General features: G+C 36.1%; 1 pseudogene; it reads left to right on the top strand.

Moving 5' to 3' along the window:
• The window catches only part of LOC140163008 (uncharacterized), a 301,006-nt pseudogene that overhangs the window by 23,070 nt on the left and 256,930 nt on the right, over nt 1–21,006 (top strand).

The following is a 21,006-nucleotide window of genomic DNA, read 5'->3' as shown; positions in this document are numbered from 1 at the left end:
AACATTATGTAGCCAGAGGTATCCAGTGGTGTAAAAATCTCAACTTTTTTTGGGAAAAGTGGGGGGATGAGGCTGTGGATCACGAAATGCCCCTTTAAAGACCTATAACTCAAAAACCCGGGGGGGCACTTCAATTTGAAATGGATATAGGTGTAGGGCTGGCACTTTCGCACTAAGGGGCATTCGGTGAGAGCAAAATGTAAAAAATATGGGGTCATTGGGTGAGAGCATGATTTTTGGCATTCGTGAGAGCAAAATGTAAAAAATATGGGGTCATTGGGTGAGCATGACCTTTTTTTGAAATGGAATCTTTGGGTGAGAACCGAAACAGCCCCACAGAAACCTCGAAAATCTAATTTTTAGTTCTAAATGGCTTCAAATTTCTTTATTTTTTCAAAATAAGTAACAAAATCAGTGATAACTGAAAGTTGCTGTTCAAATTGAACTTGTAAGGGTCTTTGGGTGACAGATAAAATGGAAAAATATGGGGTCTTCGGGTGACAGAGCCGGGACAGAGCATGTGTTCGGGGGTCTTTGGGTGACAGCGATGCTGAAAAAGGGGGACTTAACAGCCCTACATACGCGTCACCTCTAAAGTTGAAGTGCCCCCCCCCCCCGTCAAAAACATGCCTGGCGACTTGTTTTGTTGGAGCTGCACATTTTGGTACCTTTTATTTTTCATTGTCATAGATGTGTTTTTAGTCTTCAGTGGGCCCTCGGTCAGTGGGTAACTTCCTATAGCAGCTCGTTGAGCTCCGAACTGGAAGTGGGATAGGCCCGGGGGATAGGCATACTGTGACCTCACAGTCGGTGTGGTGCGAATTGCGAAAAACATTTTGTAGCCTCAATGAATTTTCATTTCAGTCCCCTGACCTCTTTCTTTCTTAGAGACCGTTCACAAATACTTGTAAGGGGGGCCTAATGCAAAAAAATTTCATCACAGACATTTTTTTTGCCCCCCCCCTTACAGACCTCAAAAAATTCAGGGGCCCCCTTTTTGACATGAAAATTATGGGTCAACCCCATAGCTCCATAACATTGTGTTTGCTTTTGTGTTTTGATGTAGGCCTATTATAGACCTATCATTTATGGACATTTATCAAGTAGCCGAAGCTTATTGTTTAAACTTGATGGCTGTTCAAAATAGCAGTGGTGTAGCGTTGCGTCATAGGGGCACATGCCCCCAATTGATTGCAAAATTTAGAAAATCCCATAGGAAAATTGTCAAAAAACGGCTTGTGCCCCCCCATCAGACCCCATGCCTCCCTCATGGTGGGTGCCCCCCATTGGATAATCCTCACCACTGCAAAATAGTGAACCAAAATGATATTATTTTACTGTTTAATCCTGATTGCAAGCTACCTTATTGTTTAACCTTGATGTCTGGTCAAAATAATGAACCAAAATGACATTATTTTACTGTTTAATCCTGATTGCAAGTTCCCTTATTGTTTAACCTTGATGGCTGGTCAAAATTGTCAACCAAAATGACATTATTTTGCTGTTTAATCCCGATTGCAAGTTCCCTTATTGTTTAACCCTGATGGCTGGTCAAAATAGTCAACCAAAATGACATTATTTTACTGTTTAATCCTGATTGCAAGTTACCTTATTGTTTAACCTTGATGGCTGGTCAAAATTGTCAACCAAAATGACATTATTTTGCTGTTTAATCCCGATTGCAAGTTACCTCATCGTTTAACCATGATGGCTGTCCAAAATAGTGAACCAAAATGACATTATTTTACTGTTTAATCCTGATTGTAAGTTACCTTATCATTTAACCTTGATGGCTGTCCAAAATAATGAACCAAAATGACATTATTTTACTGTTTAATCCTGATTGCAAGTTACCTTATTGTTTAACCATGATGGCTGGTCAAAATAGTCAACCAAAATAACATCTGTTTATCCTAATTGCAAGTTACTTTAATTGTTTAACACCAATGGCTGTTCAAAATAGTGAACCAACATGACATTATTTAACTGTTTAAAGGAAGTGTATGGCAATCTCAACATTATGTCTTGTATGTTAGAAAAATAATTAACTCATATTGACCATAAAAACAAGTAAAAACAGCTGCCTCTCAACACACAATATTCAAAATTACAGCACCAAAATTGTCTAGAGCAGCGATGTCCCAATAATACAATGAAGGCTGACGACAAAATAACCATGACGTCTTTTCTCTAGACAATTTCGGCGCTGGAATTTTGAATATAGTGTGTTGAGAACCGGAGAATGTTGAAACCATGTGATTCGTGCTTGATAATTATTTTTCTAGCATAAGCCTATAAGACATAATGTTGTGATTGGCGTACATGACAACATGACATTATTTAACTGTCTTATCTGATTGCAAGTTACTTTAAGGGATCCAAAATGAGCGTTTATTAACGTTTTCGACAGTATTTTTTGTGGGACATGAGAGCACCTCAGACCTATCGAATTGCATTCTGAATACTGAAGCATGTCTTTCTGATATCAAATAATTTTCATTTTTTAAAATCACAATATAATACAAATTTTATGACAAATTATAAAAATTTGATATTTTCAAATTTTGATATATAACAGTCCTCGGTAAATTATATAAATCTAATGATATATTCTTAAAGTGTATGTAGCAGGGAGGAAAAGCCGACGGTCAATTGAAAATTTTGACCTTTCATATTGAAGATATGGATTTTTTCCCCAAAAGACCTAATTTTTTTGGTGTTTTGGGAAAAAAATCCAAATCTTCAATACGAAAGGTCAAAATTTTCAATTGATCGTCGGCTTTTCATCCCACCTACATACACTTTAAGTATAAATCATCAGATTTATAAAGTTTACTTCAAGTACTGTTAAATATTAAAAAAATCAATTTTTAATGATTTGCCATAAAATGTGTATTAAATTGCTAATTTCAAAAATCAAAATTATTTGATATCAGAATGACATTCTTCGTATTCAGAATGCAATTCGATATGTCTGATGTGCTCTAATGTCCCAAAATAAATACTGTCCAAACGCTCATACCCCAGCCCTTAAATGTTTAACCCCGATGGCTGTCCGAAATAGTGAACCACAAATGACATTTTTGTCCTGATTGCAAGTTCCCCTGATGTTTAAAGGAAGTCTCTGGCAAATACAACACTTATGATGCCTCATACGAGGGCTGGTCAATAAGTTCCCGCAACTATGGTGTATCTCCGCTCATGCATGACTTGGATGGCTGTTACTTACGCTAAATTCAAGTTTGTACTTATGTCTTTCAAAACGAATATGTATTAGCGATGCTGAATGCTTGATTACGTAATGACATTAGCATAAACACAATAGCGTATGGGCACTGCCTGATTTATGGTGAAAAGTAGTCAAGAAAATCTCGCGCCAAATTGAGGTATTGTTACATAATTCCAAATATCTCGAGAATAAAAGTATAGAATCTGGCACGGTTTTTGCAGCTTTATAAACCGATAACATAGGCATGATGCTGGACTCTTTTTAGACATATACCATTTTTATTAAAGAAAAGAAATCGTGTTGAATATCTCCAATTTTGAGTAGGCTTTATCACCCATTGTTCTTTACATAATAAGAGATAGAAAGATTAATCGATGACAAAATTTAACCAATGGTACCTGGTTTGATTGGGTATCTACTGATTATAAATAAAAATTCCTTTAAAAAAGGAATGGGCGCCCAACTGTTTGGATACTTTTTTTTCTCTTTAAAACAATAATGTAATATTAGCATAGAAAGAAGTCCATTAATTTTGTATTTTAAACAAAGAATATACGCACAACATTTTATCCCTAACATATCAGAAAACAATAATAAAATCAAATCCAAGCAAATTGTGGTTTTATTTCTAAGCTGGGCATACTTTTAAGCAAAACAGTTATGAAGTAAATCTAGCAAGACCGAAATTAGACGCTCTTTGCAAAGTCAAGCCAAACAAGAGAAATGTGTCTGATTGGGGAAGGTGTTCTGACAATCCAAATATAAACTTAGTCCACCTCAAATGACCTGTAACAATTTGTGATTGACATTACTTAATTCACCTCGGATGACTTTGATCTGACATTCAACTTTTTCGTTCTTACACCAATCATATCCATAACAATTTAACTCTTACAACTTCCTGTCAACTCTCTAATTTAAAACTCTAAATTTCTTTCTTTCTTAATGAACCGTTAATTTCAAAAGGTCTTGTTTTTGTAATTAAAGTAGCACACCATAGAGAGGCTCTGGATTGAATAAGAAATTTGAATTTCGAAAGGTGTGTCTAATCTTAGCATTAGACTTGGTATAGCAATTCACTCACACAGCTACTGTTCCGCAAACCTTGTATTAGTCATATTTTTAGCGCGCTTTTTGATGAATTTTACTTTTTTCATACATTTTGGTACTTTCAATCATGCATACCATCAATGCATGCGCATATTTCTATTTTTGTTGCAACAAATTCTATTGTCCTGACTATGATCTCTAATACCATACCAATAACCATATTTGGTTTTGTTTTATTTTGGAGATAATTTGGATTCTTTCTTCTGCCGTGTGGGCTCTTTTTCGCGATTTTCACACCATTTTTGCTTGTTGTTATAGGCCTATTTTTGGTGAAGTTCAAAGATGGTCCCTTTCCTCATCTGTTGACGGATACATTTCTTCTTTCACAATTATCAATCGAATATACTCAGATTACCTCATACCAAAAATAAGGCTTGTAAACTGCTTTGGTCCTTACTTCTGCTTCTTTTTATTACACGCTCCTCAAAGCCAATTCAAATTTCTCGCCAATGTTGACAATTGTCAGTGTACATATAGCAATGACTTTATGCAAATGAGATTACGTAATTAAAGGTACTCTGATACTAATTGTTGTGCGTTTTGAAAGACAAAAGTACAAACTTTATTGATCGTAAGTAACAGTCATCTAACTCATGCATGAGCGGAGATAAATAATGGTTGCGGGATATTATTGACCAACCCTCGTATGTAAGAAAAATCATTATCAAGCATGCATCAAATGGTTTTATTTAAAATAATCTCATATTGACCATAAAAAAAAGAAGAAAAAAGTCTCTCAACATGCGATATTCATAATTCCCAGGCGCCGAAATTGTCTAGTGCAATGACGTCCCTGTATACAATGAAGGCTGACAATTGAGCACAAATAACTATGACATCATTGCACTAGAAAGTCGGTGCCCGGTAATTTTGAAAATATCACATGTTGAGAAACGGCTGTTTTCATTCGTTTTTTTTTTTATGGTCAATATGAGTTAGTAATAAATAAAACCATGATATTTGGGCTTGATAATTATTTTTCTAACATATAAGGCAAAATGTTGTGATTGCCAGAGACTTTCATTAACCTTGAACTAGTGAACGAAAATTACATTCTCCAACTATGTAATCCAGCTTGCAAGTTACATTATTGTTTAACCCTCACGGCTGCTCAAAATTGTGAACCAAAATGACATCCATATCAAAACGTTTTAGCTGTGAGAGACCCTTTGCACACTGCGACTTATTACTTCTTCCCAACACTGCTTATAGGGATCACAAGGTCAAACCCAATCTCTGTGTATGGCTCTATGCATTCTCAGATTACCATCCTTAACCTTTGGTGAAATCTCAGCATACCAACCGTGTCACTGCACGCACTGTATACAGATTGCGGAGAGACCAATATACCTGGTTCATGCAGAGGTGATATGGGGTTTTGCTTCAGAAGTTCATATACTCCTTTTATAGTTTTTTCGCTATAAGCGAGTGAGATACTTGGCAAATCAGATTCTTTATTAGATGAGAAGCTTGGAAACATCCCAAGCTTCAATTGGATACCAGGAAGCAGGTATACAAATGGTGCCACGACGTTGTAACGGTTTGAGATAAATGGTCAAAATACATAGAAAAGCAGTAGAAAAGCTGAAAAACGCGGATCTCAGGCACAGATCGGAGCATTTCTAATACATAGGCGATGGTGAATAAAAATTATTTGCGAGTAAACAATATCATCTACATTGTTTTCGATGCGATTTTAAATTGCAGGACATTCTCATGATTGTTTTGGTATGAAGAAGCATGATATACGACTAATAATGTCAAAGTTGTGGGGTTAGTAATACAAATGTTTTGAGAAAATGTCTGAATTTTGTTGATGTCAGTGGACGGTTGTTAATGGAATGAAATAAGAAAATGATAAATGACGCTAGGGTACCCTAACGTTTTGATATGATCCAACTGTTTAAGGTTACGGAGGGTGAAAATTCCACTCAACTTGTCTTTTGTTTTTTAATTTTTATTTATGAAGTATATGTATATATTAAACATCTCAGAGATGTAGATTGAAAAAATTGTATCAACAAAGTATTTTTGAAATTATTTTTGTGTATCAATATTTGCTCTAGATATCCCACAGCACTAATTCTTTTTTAAAGACAGTTCTTGTTTTAAGGGGACACTACACTAAATCCTTCCGCATTTGGTGTAACTCATGGAAGAAAGAGAATGTGTGAGGGGCTATCATTTTCTTTGGAAGGGGGAATCCCAAATATACATGGGGGGCCCGTGGGTTAGATTTTAAAAGGTATGCCAACATTTCCTGTCATCCTCCCCTGGCCCTGCTCTTGGCCAGCCTAACTTTGCCAATGTGGAAACTTTAAATGGCCTAGATATTATGATGCAGATTTGAATGTTTCTGTAGTGTTTCCTAAGCCTTATAAAGATGCACTGTAAATGTTTGCCACAAACTGCTCCCCCCTCCCCCATTCTACCCTTCTACCCTCATAAATAATTATTATGCACCTAGTTACTTTATTGTATTTTCACATGTATTTCAATGGGACATTTATTTAGTGATGTCCCCTTATAGTGATTATTATTCCAGTGCATGAACTGGCAACCCTATCATTTTCATTTGATTGCTAAAATCACTGAAGCATATGCACAGTGGAGCATGAGTATTCAACCAGCACTATACTAGACAAAATCAATAAAATAAGTACTATCACCTTGGCCCTGGCAACATTAACTAGCATTGTAAACAAGTTAGCACATGGTTTGAACATGATATTGATAGTGTGGACGTTTTGGCAGAAATTTGTCAATTTCTGCAAGTTTTGTGAAAATCAATTGATACTTCCCATGCAGTAATGATTATCAGTAGTAATACAGGAGCACTGCACCTGGAATATTATGGGATTGTGAATTGATACTGTGAAATAGCAGAAAATGTGAGTACTTGAAACTAAATGTGTGGATATCTCAGAACTCCATTTTGGACCATTTGGCCTGATATGCTGAGATGAAATAAATTATTTTAATGTTAGCTGATATAAAATTTTGATATGCATGTGTTAGCTGATACTTCAAAGAAATAATGTAGGGAATAATTGTGTCAATATATTGGCACACTAAATTAATATTGTTGTTGCAAAAAAGACGACATTTACCCCATCATTTTCATTGACATTCTGTGAACATGTAAGCTTACTGTTTTAAATCAGGAGGACCTATAGAAAGAATAAATAGGTACATTATTTCATTGGTTTGTTTGTAACACATATGCGAAATCGCAATGAAATCGGACCCTCTCCCCATATTTTCCTAGCCTCTTTCCCAAAAAACCTCATGCTCATGAAATTGAACACAAATTGAAACACTTACAAAGTACATTTGTGTATGAGCTATGACGTTAAAAGTATTACAATAATAATCATTAGAGTGTCAACTTTAAGATGAAGTATGATTTTTAGGCCTGCCATGTTTATTTTTTGAAAAACAAAATATTTTAGGTGGCTACGTGCAGCCAATTTGCCTACACAAAATGTCAAAATCCTGTATAACCTTAATTGTGATTGCAAGTCACCTTATTGGAAAAGTCTTTGACATGGCTGGCTGGTTACACTTTACCCTGTGCATGAGAAAACACTAAAAATAAAGGGGTTTTTTTTGGGGGGGGGGGGTCTAATTCAAAATGTCATAACGTTTTTGGGCCTTTTTGTTTTTAGTGTCAAAAGGAGCAAAGCCATTTTTAAAAAGTTATACATTTCATTTTTTACAGTCTGGTCTAAATACACTTTTTATTGCTTAAAATAACAACACAACAAACAATAACACACAGAATATAAATTGCATATTACTTTTTCACATCATTGTTTTTATTTCAAAGAAAAAATTGACCAAAGTATTTACATTGACATTTTCATTGACAAAATTATACAAATAGAGTTCTTTAAAGTAACTAATTTATCATATAGTTTTTCATAGTAGGGATGTTAAAATACTAAATTTTTTAAGTCCTGGTGTATATTGAATTTTTTTCACATCATATATTTTTCTATTTAAAACATTGACACACGCATATAAATTTATGATTTCATTGACAAAATTATACAAATAGAGTCATATAAAAGCAATAAGCTAATTAGTTTTTCAAAGTAGAGCTATTGAAATACTAGTAAGTCCTGGTGAACAAACTCTTTTTAACTTTGGAGTGAACTGTGAAAAGAAATTATGATTGACTTTACTCAAAAAATGTACAATGTTTCTACTAAAAAACATTTCATAATTGACCTTTTCGGTAAATCACATAAGCCTTTGAGAGTACACCTGAGAAATCGTCATTTGACGTCACGCCAACTTGAAATGTGCAGCGACGATGTTCTATAAATGATGAGCGCATCAGCGTGATGTCAAATGACGACTTCTCAGGTGTACTCGCTAAGGCTTATGGGATTTACTGACGGTCATCACACAAATATACAAACTCAAAAATATGAATACACATATTTACCTTAACCCTAACCCTCCTGAATGCTACAAAATTCTACTCTTGATATATGCACTGTTCCTGCATGCATCCCACGTGGTGTGATGACGCAATTGCCCTAAGTGATAGGCACGGTTTCGCTGGCCAGCGAAGCCCAAGACCCGTGGCAAAGTGTCGCCAACCGAGTGCTTGGCATGCGAGGGGTCTCAGGTTCGAATCCCACCCAGAGCAAACAACTTCTTTCCTTCTTTTCTCTCTTTATTCTTTCCCTTCCCGTCGCCAACAAGCCCTTAGGCGGTTAGGGTTAGGTTACCACTATCGAAACTCAGTATAGGCTTCCTTAACCCTAACCCTCCTGAATGCTACAAAATACTACTTGATATATGCGCTGTTCAGTGCATGCATCCCACGTGGTGTGATGACGCAATCGCCTAAGTGATATATAGGCACGGTTTCGCTGGCCAGCGGCCCAAGACCTGTGGCAAAGTGTCGCTGACTGAGTGCTTGGTATGCGAGGGGTCTCGGGTTTGAATCCCACCCAGAGCAAACAACTTCTTTCCTTCTTTTCTCTCTTTATTCTTTCCTTCTTTCCCTTCCCGTCGCCAAAAAGCCCTTAGGTGGTTAGGGTTAGAGCAGAGTAAACATGATATGTAACACGATCTGGTCCATGGGGGCCAAAGGAGGCATTTTTGTAAATTGAGTTACTGTAATTATTACATTATATACATACAATAGGCTATCATTTACTGAAAACACCAAAGGTCTAGCATACTTGGTTCTAAAGTTATGACGTTTTTTGATGTCTATTTCTTATGTACTTTATTGTTTTTTGACTCCATATTTTTACCTTTATCTCAGTTTCATATTTGCCGCCTTTGGCCCCCATGGACCAGATCGTGTCACATAATATACAAAATATGGATAGAAAACTGAACTATGCAAAAGAAGAGTAACCATAATGTGACAGCCATGGTTCTCAATACTTGGCTTCACCTCAAATTCGGCCATGATGTCAACGGGTCGGTTCCTTGAGGCAAGGGTGCCAACAAGTCGACCTTGTATGTACCCTTGCTTGTCTGATGTGAGCGATTAACATTACACTCATGATTCCATACTTCGGCTCCATACAGTGACCAGCAAAGTACACAGGCTAAATTGATTGGTGGTGAGCCAAGTTGGAAATTGGGATCTTTGCAAATCTGGCAAATGGGAAAATTGAATGCTTTGTCTGATTTCACAGCTGTCTTCCACAATTTCTGCTAACTAGGAGGAAGTAACTTACTGGTAAGCTCTGTGTTCACCAACAGTTTCTTCCTCCAGGCTGTAAATAAAAGTTACAACCAATACAATATCATACACATTACTTAGTACTACATCTTAATAAAGTAAGGTGATTACATTCTATTTTCCCAAGTTGGCCTGTATTAGCTTCCATACACCATGCAGCTAGCCCAGTTGGTAAGAACACTGTTATAGAAACCAAGTTTGTGTACCAAATTCAACTTAAATTTGAAAGTGTTTTTACAAAATTTGCTCAGTCCATTAACATGACAGACTGAGTAGTTTTGCCCTCAAAATTTTGTTGCCCTTTATAATATCTGGCCAAGTGATTTTGGGTTGGCATTTTTATTTTCGATAAATTGGAAAATGAAGTGTAAAGAAATCGAAAAAATGCTAGAATCAAGGGTGAATATTTCTTTATGGCTATTATACCTCTAGAAAAATACTCACCATTTGATGAGAAAATTCAACCAACAATGTGTTTCCTCTCATTTACAGTTCAGAAATCATAATATTGACCTCTCATTGTAGGTTTAAAATGGTTGAGTTGGTATACAGAGGAAAAAAATGACCGCTCAACCCTATTATGTGCATAACACAACATTTTGCTTAGGCTATTTTATAAAAGGCACATTAGTTAATACCCATGTGACCCATGACCGCTGCCATAACAAGACCAACTTGGTCACCAAGTGATCAATTGAGGTACCCCAGCATTAATAAACAAACAGGTACTGTTCAGACAAATATCATCAAAATTACTAAAAATTTAAAGCTTATTACACATTGGGATACTTTCAAAACAGTATATTACACATTGGGATACTTTCAAAACACTGCTGTATTGTCAATATTGAACAAAATCGGACAAATCGGGTATCAAAATGCACGTAAGTAAATCATCCTTCTTTTTATGTTGAAATATTGTGAAAACAATTATTAGTTCTGAATCTATAGGCGTATTTATAACAGCTGGGTTACTTTTTGTGCAGACTTTAGTACACTTTTTAAGCATACTACTGCTCATAAATTAATGCTACCTTCCTTGAGGCGTATTTATAACAGCTGGGTTACTTTTTGTGCAGACTTTAGTACACTTTTTAAGCATCCTTTTAAGCTACCTTCCTTGATAGTATACTTTTAAACTTATTACTGCTCATAAAATAATGCTACCCTCTGTGATAGTAAACTTTTCAGCATATTACTGCTCATAAATGAATGATACCCTCCTTGATAGTACACTTTTTTTAGCATATTACTGCTCATAAGTAAATTAATGCTAGCCTCCTTGATAGCACACGTTTTAGCATATACTGCTCATAAATTAATGCTACCCTCTATGATGGTACACTTTTCAGCATATGTGATGCGATCAACCAAAATCAGTCGGAACTCTGCAATATTAAATTTTTAGTTTCTTATAGGATAGTAGAACTTGGTCAGTTCCTCGGATCGCGATGCGCCGACTTGAGGCGCCAGCAGCCGAGGTGTGAAGAGGCGCCAGAGCGCCGACATCGAGGCGCCAGAGCGTAGTCAGACCTCATAATTACTTGTGCTATTGGGCATTGGCAGAGGTTCTATACTAGAGCTAATAGGATAGTAAAAAGCATTTACAAAGCTGGATTTTGCAGAAAACCCCATTGAAATTGAACAACCAGTTCCAAAGATATGAGCAATTAAAAGATTTTCCCAAACAACTGGAAACAAAAGGAAATATTTCCTTTCTTTAGCTATATCTCAAAATCAATATCTCAGAGTTCCGACTGATTTTGCTTGATCGCAACATATATTACTGCTCATAAATTAATGCTACCCTCCTTGATATCACACTTTTTAGCATATTACTGTTCATAAATTAATGCTACCCTCTGTGATAGTACACTTTTTTTTAGCATATTACTGCTCATAAATGAATACTACCTCTCTGTGATAGTACACTTTTCAGCATATTACTGCTCATAAATTAATGCTACCCTGTGATAGTACACTTTTTTTTAGCATATTACTGCTCATAAATTAATGCTACCCTCCTTGATAGCACACTTTTTTAGCATATTACTGCTCATAAATTAATGCTACCCTGTGATAGTACACTTTTTTTTAGCATATTACTGCTCATAAATTAATGCTACCCCTCTGTGATAGTACACTTTTCAGCATATTCCTGCTCATAAATTAATGCTACCCTTTGTGATAGTACACTTTTAAGCATATTAGTGCTCATAAGTAAATTGAATGCTACCCTCCTTGATAATACACTTTTTAGCTTATCAATGCTCATTTTGTTCAAGTAATTATTGAAAGAGTAGTATAAACTCGCCAAATTCAACAATACACATAAATGGATGCCCACAACCAAAACACAAAGACACTTCTTCAGCATTCAAGTATCTACAAAATGAAGACACTTTCTCTGGTATGTTGATGGAGACAGTCAATGGGGATACATGGACACAAGTGGACATCATAATAAGATTTCTAATACATAGCTTTCACAACTCATACTAGTGTGTGAACTGGTAGGAGTCAATACTAAGATGCTGCATGGGATACCATCACATTTAATGCTTTTTTTTGCCACCTGGTGAGAGAGAAATAACATTCCATCCTTGAAGCATACCCAGCAAACACAAAACGCTTTCGACATCATTCGCAAAAGGTTATAAAAGGTTGTCAGAAAACGCTTAAATGTCGGGTTATATAAAGGGTATATTAAGAGTATAAAACGCTTTCATAACCTTAAAACACATTTTTGATAATCTACTGCTCAGCAAACAAAAATGTTTTACAGAAAACGTGTAAATGTCGGGTTATATAAAGGGTATAAAAACATTTTAATAACATTCCAAAAACATTCTTGAAAACTTGATACAAAACATTCTTAACAGAATGTTATTTTGGTTGAAAAAATATTTTATGAAAAACGCTTTGCCCAAAATATTTTCAATAACGCTTTAAAAACGCTTTCATGACCTTTTATATAACCCGACATTTAAATGTTATTAAAAGGTTTTGAAAAAACATTTTAAGAACATTTCTGTGTTTGCTGGGTTCAAACATTTTAACATAATGTTTTTAAGTATTGACACAATATTTGGCAAAAATGTTTGTAAAAATAGTTTACAATAACATTTTTGAAAACATTTAAAATATTGTTGTAGTGTGTTTTTCATACAAAACGCTTTTAAAACGTTATCATGACCTTTATATAACCCGACATTTTAATGTTATTAAAACGCTTTTGCCTAAACCAAAAGCCAAAATATAACTTATTTAAAACGTTTTTAAAACGTTTTTGTGTTTGCTGGGTAACTGCTTTAATGTGGCCCTTAAAGCAAGCTCTTCAGTCTACCATCATAGACATACAATTCTGACATGAAGTCTTGACAAAAGACTACACAAAGCAGTGATCAATGACCTGTCATCTTCAGCATCATGTGATGAAGTTCAAGCCATGGCAATGCTTGAAAAACATATACCAACACCTCTGAGCACCATGACTAGCAAAAAAGAAAACATTTTAGATGTATGGGCATATTATTGAAGACACCCCGATATTTTGACAGATATGGTGCAAGACCCCTCCTCCATGGGTGAGCTGTTTAAGGATTGTTCACCCATCAAAGAAAATGTTTGGGATTCAATATACTGTAAAACAAGTTAATTTCATGAGGTATTTAATTTCATGAATTTCATGAGAGTCTACAAATTCATGAAATTAAATACTCGCTGAAATTGATCCTTGAAAACACACACAGAAAGCTTAAAACAAGCTTTGTGGATTTTAAGCTTATTCTGTCTACACAAACCATCATATTTATATCCATTTACATCGCTCAGAATACAGCATGAAATTAATTTTTCATGATGCATGGAGGTAAAGTAATATTTTAATTTTATTAGTGCACATCCATTTTGTTAATTTTTCAGTCGTTCTGGACTTATTTTGAGGTTCTTTTTTGATATATTTTCTGCTATTTTTCTTATCAAATCGGCCATCTTTAACCCCCTGAGCACTACCTGCCAATCTAACATTGCCTCTGATTGGTCAATAACGTGATAGCTTCATTTTAATCACCAATCAGAATGGAGCTTTGCAAATAATTCACCCCAATTTTTTTGCATGGTGAAACTATTCTAACAATGTTGCTGATTGGTCCAATCGATAATGAAAGCTTCTTTTTGGCCAATCGGCAGGTAGTTCTCATGGGGTTAATTTGTTTTTATTTCTGAACTCCAGTAATGCACCAACATCCTGAAATAATAGGTTAAATCCACGTGTCTGTTAAAAGCTATGCATGGTCTTCAATCTTTAGGAAGAGGAGAGGAACTTAGGCTAATTTGTTACAGCATTGTGGGTAATAGGCAAGGGGCATTGGGAATAAGGTAATCAAATATGGCCGATGGTCCAACTCGGAAGTGGTAAAATATCGCAAAACTATCATCAAAATAGACATTCAAAATGACAAAATATATAAAAAATCAAGGTTTAATCTGAATTACTAGATATTCATTGTACATTATAGGCCAAGAAAAGGGAAATTTATCCAGTGTTTAGAGCGATGTAAACGGATAGAAATATGAAAGTTAGTGCAGAATCTGTGGAGTTCAAAATTTGGCATACTTTGTAGGTGTAAGCTTATATCGAATTGTAAATTCAAAATTAAATACTCATGCGAAAATGTCGATCATCGCAAATTCGCGAAATAAAGTACCCGCGAAATTAAAGTGTTTTACAGTACAATAAAGATGTTTCCCCAGAACAAAAAGGCACTGTTGAGCATTGTGGCCATTCTATGTGCCAGTTTTCTGGTTGCTTGGGAAAGGTAAAAAAGAGCCGAGAAAGAGCTGAAGCAACTTCAAGAAAAGCAAAGGGCCCAAGATGATTATTTTCATTGATGGACAATGCAAGAATGCGCTGGGGTGAGTGTGTTGGGGTGTTATGGGTGTGAAACATCTAAAACTACAATACAGCTGTGGAAGTCTTAACCGCTGCTTCGCAAAATATACAAAGCTATAGTGTTTCGCCGCATGAAATAGGAGCCAGGGGAATCTGTTGATCAATTCTGCACACGGCTACATAAGATAACTATTGGATGCAAATTTATGGATCCAGAGTGGGAAATTCTTACAGAAGCCTGTCGTTCACATACCATTCGCAGGAGAGCTTTGGAGAAAGAACTTGCCTTAGATGATATACTAGAACTAACCCGCTCAATAGAATCTATGCAAGAAAGTTATGGTAAACAAGAAATTTGTGTGAACAAGATTCAGCAAAAGATCAATGCTGAAAAGAAAGTTCTGTTTCGCATCTGGAGGAGATTACTGACACAGGGACTATGAATGTCTGACAGAGAGTAGAAAATGCTATAACTGTGATTGAAAGAGCCATTTTGGCAAGTTGAAGTGAATGCAATTACTATGGTGTTACATGACTCAGAACCAGAGTATGACGATGATCCTGATTACGTCTTTTAACAAAAGAGTCTTTGTGGCATTTCTAAGCAAACTTTGTGAGAGACATTCATTGTTAAAACATCTTGGTGATTGACATTCTTTGTGATTTTTTTGGAAAAAACATTTGATGTTGAAACTCATAGTAATTGACATTCTGTGTGAGTAGCTCACAGTGACACAGTCATGTTTTCAGTTATGAAGTATTGCAATGCACTTTTAGTTACCAGCAAAATATGCTGGAAAATAGCAACCACAGTGGAACACTTGTATTTGGCCTTCTTATGTGTGAAATTTCGAGACGAGGTGGTGAGTAGATAATATTACAATCAAAGAATTTATGCTCAAAAATTCCATAACATCAATTCTGCAAGCAACCACAAGGACAAGGCCAACAACCCAGGTCCATGGCGGATCACCTAGGTGAAGGTACAATTGTTTTTCATTCACAATCAAATCAAGATCAAAGGTTTGGTGTTGATTAGGAACACGATTACATTGATATAAAATAAAAGGTGACTTGTTTAATCGCCATCATGAATACCAAAGTTCTGGTTTTTGTGTTTGTTTTAGTTTTCTCAGTCAAGGGGTAAAAGAAGTTTGACACATATCAGAAATATCAATAAAAACTATCAGAAACCTGCCAGCTTCTAAGAATGCTACCACTGTTGATCGGAGATCGTGTGCCAGAATATGATGAAGTTTGGGAGGTATTGTTGAAATTGCAAGACATGGTTGATCTTGTGTGCATGTGCAAAGTCATATTCAAAGGGAGAAGTAGCATATATACAAGAAAAATCTTTCAATTTCATGAGTGTTACCATGAACTGTTTGAAGTCCACCTACGTCCAAAGGATCAATTCATGCTCCATTATGCCATTGCCAAAGAAAATCTGATGTTTAGACCACTTACATACTGCAGTACTAGTGTGTTTGAAAGGAAGCACAATCAGTTCAAGAAGATTTGAAAGAAGTTATAACAGAAAAAACATCTGTAAAAGTCTAGCTGAAGGCCATCGATACAGTTAGATCATTTGCTTGAAGATGATGTTCGGTATTTCAATGGCAACACTGTTCTTATTATATTACCATCTACTTGGAATATAAAAAATGCAGTAGGCAACAAGGAGTACATCATATTGAAATACTTCCCATCTTTTGCTATAGCATGGCACATAGTGAGGCAATTTACCATGTCACTTTAATGGTTCTTCTAAGCAACTTGTTAGTGCTACCATACAGAGTGATTTTAGATCTTGGACAGAAGTTAACAAGGTGTGTGAGAGAAGTCTTTCAAGTTGCAGTTGTACAACAAAGAATCATGGATTAATGGCTGAGTAGATGTGAAGTGTGACAAGCCCACTTGTGTGCAATTGTGTTGTCACAGAGAACTGTGATCTGAAAGTAGCCATACTTCAAAAGGACATTGATGCCCTTACTGAAGAAAACAAGCGTCTCAATAATGAACTGTCAAAATGTCCACAGAGAAATACTGGTAGTATAAATAAGGATAAGATACATCAGTTGCGCTCTGATCTGGAAAACCAGCTGAAATCCCACCATTAGCAATGGATGTCAGACAAGCAGAGTTACAGCAGCGTATTGCAGAGTGCATATCTGCATAATCTAAACATGCCAATATTTTGTCATTGAAATATCACCTGTTCTTATGAACTTTGACTTGAAGAACTCTAGTACAGATGATGATGGTAACTTTCTGTTTGACATTGAGATCCCTTCAACCTCTTTGATGAATGATACAGACCAGAATGCTAATGAACAGGTTAACCTGGATAAGAGTATGTTGGAAGACGGTGAGAATAACTCTGTTGTGGAGATCCTTGAAATTGCTAACCCCAGAAGATCAGTAACAACGACCTGAGTCTGTATAAAGCCGCAAGTGCTGAAGAAACCTGACATGACCAATCCTATGAAGTAAGAACAAGTTATTTTGCAATTAGTGCAGTAGTATTGTTTTATTGGAAGTAGTGAACAAATTAACAATGACGAAATGGTTCGAAGCTAGTGCAAGAAATTTCTCGATGCAAATTCACCAATCAGCGTGAATATTTTTCTATTGTACCCAGACCTGTTGTGTGAGTAACAAGGCTGTGTGGAAGATTATGATATGTATTTCTACCAATTTGGTATCCAATATGGATTGATGTATGATTGTTATTTCATGCAATTCGTTGTGTTTGCTATGTAGAATGTTAAAATAACTTTGATCCTGTCTTTCTTCCTTCTTTTCAGAGTTGTTGCCAAACTAAAAAGAGCAACTGAATGGTCGCCATGCATATTTCAGTATACAAGCCCGGGAATACAAGATGACTTTGCAAACATCCAAAAAGTATAAATGAAAAACAAAATAGGATAGTAAGTAACCCATTGTATGGAAATATTGAGAGCCCTCCCAAACAAGTTCATAGGCTGCCATCTAAGACCAGCAAGGCAAGAGGAGTAAATCCTGCAACAAATGTCAATGAAGAAACAACACAACTTGCTGACTCAGTACATGCTTTTGTGACATCGCTGCTGGACTCCGTGAATTCCCTCTTGTATGGCTTATCTCAATCTGAAATTGCGAAGATCCAACGTGTTCAAAACACCGCTGCTCGTCTTGTTTTGTGTGCATCTTGCCGTGAGAAAAGAAACCACCATCAACTTGGTGCTTTAGTTGTGAAAATAAGTCACGTCATGATCTGTAAGATTGTAGAGTACTTCAGAAGAAATCTTATGAAGAAGAAAGAATAGCAAGCTCAAGAAAAACGCACATTTGTTTTGGATGTTTAAAAATGGCCTCTCATCAGGTGAAAGACTGCATGAAGAAACTTATATGTAAAACATGCAAACAGAGTCATCCTACTGCACAATGAACCATCAGGTACTAGTGTCAGGGCTTTCATGGTCTATTTCAACTTCACATCTCACACTTAAACAGGGGATCATGGTAGAAGGACACAACTATGTTAATATGTTACAGGTATATCCCATGTAGATGTGCTGAGTCACATTGCTGCTGTACTTGAGCATTTTATGTTCTGTTCATCTATGCATCTCAAGATTCACATTACCAGTTGTACATGACTCCGTTGAACAGAATATCTTCATGAGCCACAGATATATACAAACTTTGTCGCCATTATTTACCGGCATGGAGAAACATTTGGGTGTATTCAGGTTTTGCTCAGGGAGTGTGTGTGTTTCAACTTCATCTTGTTGAGATATGAGCATGAGTTTAACCATGTAAGAAAAGCGGTGATGCAGACCAAGTTAACGTGCGCATACTGCATTGCGTCTTCCAGCTTGTTTCCTCAGCAAATACCTAAATACACCGAATGTACAAGTTGGTTGTGCAGAGTGATATGGGGCTTCATGGCAGAGGCAATGTAACATGACCAGATAATCTAAGCAACAGCAGTCCAATAAATTCAGGTGAAAGTCAAACCCCTTTTAAGACAAGTTGTAGGCCTAAGCCCACATCTAATGATAATTTAAAATTAGAAAAACATCAAAGCCAACTCGCTATGCCTTGATGATAAACAAACAAGATCAGTATAATATTATGTTGCATTTTTATCCGTGCAGGATGTGAAAGCCATATTAAGCAAGACCAAAGCTGGCTGGAAGGCAATTCAATTTGTTCAAGATACACAGTTATGTAGAAAGCATAACAAATCTGCAGTCACTCTAGAATCTACATGTGATTTGGATACTTTTGTTACTGGGCCCAGCAACGTAAAAAAAAGTTACTGCAAAGTGTCATGGCAGCTCAAAATCACATCTGGCAGCATTCACGGCAGAACAGGTTGAGAGAGGAGATTGACCTTCTGTACTTAGTAAGGTTACAGATATGGAGTTACCGGTCGTTGACAAAATGTGTAAATTCTTTGATATTGCATAATTATACAGTTGCTAAAAATAATCCCCCATTTAAACCAATTAAATCTTTTATTCTCTTCTACATGCATTGTATGATTCATATTTATCATATATCGCGATTTTTTTTCCCCGCCGACGAACAGCGACTTTGTCGCACTTGTTCAGCGGAAAATGCTAGTGAGCCCATTTTTTGCCGCCAACGGAGTGGCGATAGAAAAAGTTACAGTAGAAACTAATAGAAGACCCACCTCAGCTTAGCTTAACAACTTTATAATTATCATCATGAATATGTTCCCTTAAATATCTGTCATGCATTTGTTTAAAAACTTTCATGATGTAGAGTCTCATTATATTTGTGCAATATTTGTACATTATTTGCCAATATCAAGCAGGTCCCAAATATCAATATAGCCATATATGTAATTGCCAATGTAAATTCAAATTTGTAAATTGCTATCATTTGGAAAAGAAACTTATGCACATTATGTGCTTCGCTTTTTTACAGATGAAGTCGACACACCAAAACCGGGGATTTTAAGTGCCACTTTGGCAAAGGAGCATCAGGTAAGAATTTTAATGATTTTTTAACAAGCTGTTAATAGCAATTGCCATAATAACATACAAACCAACAAGCTTTCTTATTTCTTCTACAAGTAATATAATTTGTTAACACGAAATTTTTGATAACACACTGTTAATTCTTTTGAGTCCCAAGCCTATTAGTATACATTGTACATTATAATCACCCAATTGTCAGAAGTTTCCCACAGTTTCCTCTCAGAACTTTTTAAAATTGCACTGCAGGGTTATACCTATAATAGCCATTAGTTTTTAAACATTTAATCTAAATATTAAACTTGGTGCCAGCCAGTGGTGATGCCATATTTTTTTTTTTTTTGGGATGGGGCACTGGGGATAAAAGGGTTTTTTATGGGGGGTCAAATCAACAAATTTTGTGCAAAATTACTGCAAAAAAAGGGAAATGTTTGTAAGGTTGGTTTTTTCTAGTGGAGGGGGCAAGCATTCCAACTGGGGGCATTTGTCACCAACTTGGCTTTGATCAAATTTCACAAAGTTGGTAGTCATCTTGGACTCTAAATGTGTGATGGTCACTTTCACAAGACTTCAAACAACAGTAAGCTTAAACCTGCATATTAGCTCTTATTCTGCTTTCACATACATGCATTTAAATACAATCAAGAATGGCCACACCATATCGTGTGCCATAGCAATGACCTTTTTAAAGGTCAATCGTTAAAACAATTGTTAAAACAATTGAGGATGGCCGTTAAGAAGAAGAAATATAGAAGAGGTAGCAATACAAGAAGATCAGCTCAGCTGCGTTTCAAATTGCCGGTGCAGCCTCCATCACTGGAGATGAAGGCAAAAGCAGGGATGGCCTTGAGTGTCCCTGAGAGGGAAGCTACTGGTACTCGGGAAGTAATTGTGACAACCAACACCCGAAGAACAAATGTAAAGCTTCTGGTAAGAAATGCCTCTACTGTGACAAGCCAGGCAACTTAAAAAATGTTGTCGCAAATTCAAGCGTGATCATGCCAATCGCACACATCAGGTACATGAACTGCAACTCTTAAAACACCAGGATGACGAATACTTCAGA

Source organism: Amphiura filiformis, chromosome 1, assembly GCF_039555335.1.
Source record: "Amphiura filiformis chromosome 1, Afil_fr2py, whole genome shotgun sequence".
Taxonomy (NCBI): domain Eukaryota; kingdom Metazoa; phylum Echinodermata; class Ophiuroidea; order Amphilepidida; family Amphiuridae; genus Amphiura; species Amphiura filiformis.
Note: the sequence above shows the minus strand (reverse complement) of the source record. Positions and strands in the feature narration are given on the sequence as shown.